We start from the raw sequence: 7,500 nt of genomic DNA, 5'->3' as shown, positions 1-7,500 counted from the left end.
TTTCCCTAAAATTTTTTAATGAATCCCGAAAAATTCTATATATTTTACCTTTATATAGTATTTAGGACTATTTAAAAGGATAAAATTTTTTTCGAAAATCTACATATGTATCACATGTATTATACCGGTACCCTGTCGCAATATAACATGTACGATTTGTATATAAAATAAAATGAAATTTTTTCCCTAAAATTTTTTAATGAATCCCGAAAAATTCTATATATTTCACCTTTATATAGTATTTAGGACTATTTAAAAGGATAAAATTTTTTCGAAAATCTACATATGTATCACATGTATTATACCGGTACCCTGTCGCAATATAACATGTACGATTTGTATATAAAATAAAATGAAATTTTTTCCCTAAAATTTTTTAATGAATCCCGAAAAATTCTATATATTTTACCTTTATATAGTATTTAGGACCATTTAAAAGGATAAAAATTTTTTCGAAAATCTACATATGTATCACATGTATTATACCGGTACCCTGTCGCAATATAACATGTACGATTTGTATATAAAAAAAAAATATACATTTTTTTCTAAAAATTTGCATTAATTCCAAAAATTTTTTAATAATTTATTATAATTATTAATGTTTATTGAATAATTTATTATAATGCATAAATTTCATTTAATAAAATATGATAAAAGCAAAAAAAAATTTTTTTGGTCCCAAAATAAAAATTTTTAGCTGAAAAAAATTTTTTTTTTAAAATTTTTTTCTTTAAATTTTGATTATTCTGTAAAGTTTATGATGTTTAAAGCCATTTTAAACATTATCATATTTTGAGTTTGAAGCACCGGGTGTAATGTCTTTAATATATATGATGGATAGTGCGTGTAAGTTAATGAGATGAATGTATATCTATGTATAACAGTGTATTAGTGGTATTACGTTCAGCAGTCTCACACATATGATATAGTATGGTATAGTATAAGTTGTTTATTTTTCATACTGTCCGTGTATCATTCAACAAAGGTGGTGTAGAGTTGTATATGGCTTGGTATGACGTTGTTGCAATTCTATGGACACTATGATATTACGGATGCACAGATAGAGGAATAACACTTATCGTATATGTATCATTTATGTATGTTGACTGTGTAATGAATACTAAATATAATAAAATAATACACTTTTTAATAGAATAACATTTGTTTCATGTTTTAGTATGATATTAAATGGTATAGAATAGGTTGTTTATTTTTCATACTGTCCGTGTATCATTCAACAAAGGTGGTGTAGAGTTGTATATGGCTTGGTATGACGTCGTTGCAATTCTATGGACACTATGATATTACGGAATAACAGAAAGAGGAATAAAACTTATTGTATATGTATCATTTATAACGTACTTTTATGTTGACAAGAATGAATGTATATCTATATGAAATAGTGTATTTTGTGGTATTATGTTCAACAGTCTTACATATATGATATAGTATGATATAGTATAATTTGTTTATTTTTCATACTCTAAGTGTATCATTCAACAAAGGTGGTGTAGAGTTGTATATGGCTTGGTATGACGTCGTTGCAATTCTATGGACACCATGATATCACGAAAAAACAGAAAGAAAAATAACAATTATCGTATATGTATCATCTATATTATTATTGTATTTTGACTATGTAATGAATGCCAAATTTAAAAATATACACTTTCTTAATAGAATAACATTTATTTTAGTATAATATAAAATGATATTGAATATGTTGTTTAATTTTCATACTGTTCGTGTATCATTCAACAAAGGTGGTGTAGGTATGTATATGGCTTGGTATGACGCTTTTGCATGTCTATGGACACCATGATATTACGAAAAAACAGAAAGAAGAATAACACTTTTCAAATATGTATCATTTATATATTTTATTAACATGAACGCAAAATATACAAAATTATATATATATATACTCAAAATATTCTGGATGGTAATCAGTTTGGTTTATTTTGATATTTAATATTGTATTTTGGTTTTTTTGCTAGTAATGTTTCGAATATGTATATGCTGTTATTATTTTTTAGGTGTACATTGTATTAAATTGTTATCAATTATTTAATGTATGTATACAAAATAATAGCAAAAACATTTTCAATTATTATATAAAAATTTTTTTTTTTACACATGCATATTTATTAATATATGAAATTTTATCTCAGTTTTAATAAATATGTATTGAAATGAATAATAATACAATCTTATATATATTGATAATAGTCTGGATGGTAATCAGTTTGGATTATTTTGATATTAAATATTGTATTATTATTTTTGTAAAAAAATTAATGAGAATTTTGTAAAAAAACCTCTATATGTATATCTTTTTATATCAATATTTAAAAAAAAATTTTTTTTTATTAAATTATTGATTATAAATAGAATAACATATAAATTTTTTTGTCAAAGCAAGTTCATGGGTTATAAGTTTTAAACTTTACACTCCCATATGAGCACACAATATTTATATAAAAATTATTTTTATAAATAATATTACATTGACTCACCTCATACCAAGCGAGAATATTAAGTGTTATTATAACGTTTTTTATTTAAAATTAACTTTTTAAATAAAATTAAAAAATAAATGACGCTTTCAATCTAGCGACGAGTATGAGAAAATGTTTGAAATATTTTAAGACCCATTTGGTGATGGTCTGACAAAAATCATAATTATTTTTTTTTTTTTTTATTCAATAATATTTATTATGAATAACATGTTATATATTTCTTTTTGTAAAAGCAAAAAAATTATATAAATGACATAATAAAATATATATTTGAAAAAAAAAAAAATTAATAATAATATATATATCTCATATGTTTTTTCTATTAATTTTAAAACAATAGAGATATAAAAAAAAAAAAATTTATATCAGTAATGGGTGAGACCATCTGATATTTAAAATGAAATTGTAATAATATTATTATATATTAATAATTATTGTATGAAAATTTTTTTTCTTATAATAAGAAAACAAAAATATCATGTATATTATTATATATTTAATATTATAAATACAAATAGTTCCCTGGTTGATCCTGCCAGTAGTCATATGCTTGTCTCAAAGATTAAGCCATGCATGTCTCAGTACAAGCCAAATTAAGGTGAAACCGCGAAAGGCTCATTATATCAGTTATGGTTCCTTAGATCGTACCCACATTTACTTGGATAACTGTGGTAATTCTAGAGCTAATACATGCAAACAGAGTTCCGACCAGAGATGGAAGGAATGCTTTTATTAGATCAAAACCAATCGGTGTAAATTTTAATTTGCATCGTTTAATTTGGTGACTCTGAATAACTTTAAGCTGATCGCACGGTCTCGTACCGGCGACGCATCTTTCAAATGTCTGCCTTATCAACTGTCGATGGTAGGTTCTGCGCCTACCATGGTTGTAACGGGTAACGGGGAATCAGGGTTCGATTCCGGAGAGGGAGCCTGAGAAACGGCTACCACATCCAAGGAAGGCAGCAGGCGCGCAAATTACCCACTCCCGGCACGGGGAGGTAGTGACGAAAAATAACGATACGGGACTCATCCGAGGCCCCGTAATCGGAATGAGTACACTTTAAATCCTTTAACGAGGATCCATTGGAGGGCAAGTCTGGTGCCAGCAGCCGCGGTAATTCCAGCTCCAATAGCGTATATTAAAGTTGTTGCGGTTAAAAAGCTCGTAGTCGAATCTGTGTCCTACACTGTTGGTTCAATGCTCGCATTGTTTAACTAGCATGTTATGTGGGACGTCCTACCGGTGGGTGGTACAGATTATGTATAAAGTATATTTTAGTGTTATTATTTATTTAATGCATTATATATATTTTTATTATGTAATTTGTCGTAAGTGTTTAACCGTTAAGAGCGGTGGCAGCCCCCAATTGCAATCCCGTCGCGGTGCTCTTAATTGAGTGTCGAGGTGGGCCGGTACGTTTACTTTGAACAAATTAGAGTGCTTAAGGCAGGCTCAAATTTTGCCTGAATATTGTGTGCATGGAATAATGGAATAGGACCTCGGTTCTATTTTGTTGGTTTTCGGAACTCCGAGGTAATGATTAATACGGACAGATGGGGGCATTCGTATTGCGACGTTAGAGGTGAAATTCTTGGATCGTCGCAAGACGGACAGAAGCGAAAGCATTTGCCAAAAATGTTTTGATTGATCAAGAACGAAAGTTAGAGGTTCGAAGGCGATCAGATACCGCCCTAGTTCTAACCATAAACGATGCCAGCTAGCGATCCGCCGAAGTTCCTCCGATGACTCGGCGGGCAGCTTCCGGGAAACCAAAGCTTTTGGGTTCCGGGGGAAGTATGGTTGCAAAGCTGAAACTTAAAGGAATTGACGGAAGGGCACCACCAGGAGTGGAGCCTGCGGCTTAATTTGACTCAACACGGGAAACCTCACCAGGCCCGGACACCGGAAGGATTGACAGATTGAGAGCTCTTTCTTGATTCGGTGGGTGGTGGTGCATGGCCGTTCTTAGTTGGTGGAGCGATTTGTCTGGTTAATTCCGATAACGAACGAGACTCTAGCCTGCTAAATAGACGTACTTTACCGGCATCTCAAGGCCCATCGGCTGTTTGTTTCCCATTTCATTCATTTTCATGTGTGTTATGTATTGTATTTATATATGCATGTATTTTTGAGATTTAACGATCAAGATTATATTTTGTATATATTGTGCTTTATGTTGCATATGTTATGGTGTATGGGTACGCAGTTTTTTGATGTGGTTTTTACTGCCGGCGTACAAATAATTCTTCTTAGAGGGACAGGCGGCATTCTAGCCGCACGAGATTGAGCAATAACAGGTCTGTGATGCCCTTAGATGTTCTGGGCCGCACGCGCGCTACACTGAAGGAATCAGCGTGTCCTCCCAGGCCGAAAGGTCCGGGTAACCCGCTGAACCTCCTTCGTGCTAGGGATTGGGGCTTGCAATTGTTCCCCATGAACGAGGAATTCCCAGTAAGCGCGAGTCATAAGCTCGCGTTGATTACGTCCCTGCCCTTTGTACACACCGCCCGTCGCTACTACCGATTGAATGATTTAGTGAGGTCTTCGGACTGGTACGCGGCAATATTTCTGATATTGCCGATGTTGCTGGGAAGATGACCAAACTTGATCATTTAGAGGAAGTAAAAGTCGTAACAAGGTTTCCGTAGGTGAACCTGCGGAAGGATCATTAACGATATATATAAAATATATTTATTTATATTTTTTGTATTGTTTTTAAATATTCCAAAAAATAAAAATATTATTGATAAGAAATATTTTTTTTAACAAAATAACATATTAATATGTAATTTTCTCAAAATATATAATAGTAATTATGTGTTAAAAGAGATTTATTTTGGTTATGATATCATATTAAAGTAATACGCCAAACTTTTTTTATACACATAATATATCTATACATATAATATAGAGAATATTATATAAATATTAATAATATATTTGTTACATATAAAATATTTTTATATTCAATATTATTATTATTATTAAACAATAATTATTAATAAAATCTATAAATAATTTCTCTTATAAAAAAGTGAAATTAAAAATAGAATATATTGAAATTATTTGTTTATATGTATATAATCTCTATTAAGAAAAATAAAATAAGATTATAATTGATATAATCTATATTTTTATTTTTCTATGTTATATAATAAAAATAAAGAAAACACAAGATAAAATTTTTTTAAAGAATAAAATTTATTTCAAATTTAAATTTCTTTATGTTTTGTCTTGATATTTCTTTTTTTTTATTAAAAGTTATTATGTTAAAAAACAAACCCATTTGTTTTGTACCATATTAATATTATATATATTTTTATGTAGAAAATAATTTATAAAAAAAAAATAAATACATTTCTATAAAATATACCAAATATTAATTATTATATCTAGCTAGCACTAACAAAAATATCAAAAATGTTATGTATATATTTATTAATACCATAATATCTTTAATTTATATATATATATATTTAAAATAAAATATATAATTTATATTCTAGAAAAATTTTTTTATTTTAAAAGAATTTATAAAGATATATAAATTAATAATTTTATTTTTTATATTAAAAATAAAGATTATTATTAATAATAATACTTACATTTAAAATTTAAAAAGATTACCCTGGACGGTGGATCACTTGGCTCGTGGGTCGATGAAGAACGCAGCTAATTGCGCGTCAACTTGTGAACTGCAGGACACATGAACATTGACATTTCGAACGCACATTGCGGTCCTTGGATACTGTTCCCGGACCACATCTGGCTGAGGGTCGTATACATTATATTAATATAATAAAAGATTATTTTACATAAAATTTTTTTTATGAAAAAGAAATTTATCAATAATTAAAAAAGAAAATTTATTTTTTCATATTTAATTAAATTGATAAATAAAATTTTTATAAAAGAAATGTAAAATTATTTATATATGAATGTTTTACGCCAAATATAAGAAAAAAATAAATATAAAATGTTTTTAATAGCATTTAAAATTTATATATTTTTTATTATTTGTCGACATTTTTAAATTAATATATCAATATTATTTTTTATCATTTATATATAATATTATAAAACTTTATGTTAATAATAATATTAATAATAAATGATATTAATAATATATTTTTAAAATATTAAATAAAGAAGAATAAACAAAAATATTATATATTAATATTTTGTTATGGAATATTTTATTTGTAATAAAATTTTCAATATACTCGAAAAAAATTAATATATATAATTATTTATTTTTTATTTTCTTCTCTTTAGATAAATATAAAAATAATATTATATAATAATATTAAAAAAATTTGAGTATGAATAATTAAGAAAATTGTTTACTTATAAAATATAACAAAAACATAATATATAAAAAAAATTTTTGTTTTAATACTTCTAAAAACTTTTACGACCTCAGAGTAGGTGAGATTACCCGCTGAATTTAAGCATATTATTAAGCGGAGGAAAAGAAACTAACTAGGATTCCCTTAGTAGCGGCGAGCGAACAGGGATAAGCCCAGCACTGAACCCCGTGGCTGATAAACAGACACTTGGGGAATGTAGTGTTTAGGAAGATTCAATATAAACCTATTGTTATATAATACATCCAAGTCCATCTTGAATGGGGCCATATACCCATAGAGGGTGCCAGGCCCGTAGTGATTATTATTGATGATAGGTGAATCTTTCCTTAGAGTCGGGTTGCTTGAGAGTGCAGCTCTAAGTGGGTGGTAAACTCCATCTAAGGCTAAATATTACCACGAGACCGATAGCGAACAAGTACCGTGAGGGAAAGTTGAAAAGAACTTTGAAGAGAGAGTTAAAGAGTACGTAAAACCGTTCAGGGGTAAACCTGAGAAACCCGAAAGGTCGAAAGATGAGATTCATTTACTTTTTATCGTTAATCAACCAATTTGTACTAGCATGTGACAAAAATTTTTATTAGGAATTTATTTTTAGTAAAAATAT

General features: G+C 28.3%; 3 non-coding genes across 3 annotated transcripts in view; all 3 read left to right on the top strand.

Annotated features, from left to right (window-relative positions):
* The first annotated feature begins 3,041 nt into the window (after positions 1-3,041).
* Positions 3,042-5,197, top strand: LOC123304159. The gene has a single exon (XR_006536206.1). It is a non-coding gene; the product is annotated as a small subunit ribosomal RNA (ribosomal RNA).
* A 953-nt stretch (positions 5,198-6,150) lies between these two features.
* LOC123304164 lies at positions 6,151-6,305 on the top strand. The gene has a single exon (XR_006536211.1). It is a non-coding gene; the product is annotated as a 5.8S ribosomal RNA (ribosomal RNA).
* Positions 6,306-6,940: 635 nt separating this feature from the next.
* Positions 6,941-7,500, top strand: part of LOC123304161 — a 4,577-nt gene continuing 4,017 nt past the window's right edge. Inside the window, exon 1 of the ribosomal RNA XR_006536208.1 lies at positions 6,941-7,500. This exon is cut by the window's right edge and continues 4,017 nt beyond it. This is a non-coding gene — a ribosomal RNA (large subunit ribosomal RNA).

The sequence above is a fragment of the Chrysoperla carnea genome, assembly GCF_905475395.1.
Source record: "Chrysoperla carnea chromosome X unlocalized genomic scaffold, inChrCarn1.1 SUPER_X_unloc_26, whole genome shotgun sequence".
Lineage (NCBI taxonomy): Eukaryota > Metazoa > Arthropoda > Insecta > Neuroptera > Chrysopidae > Chrysoperla > Chrysoperla carnea.
This window is presented reverse-complemented; position numbering and strand designations above follow the sequence as displayed.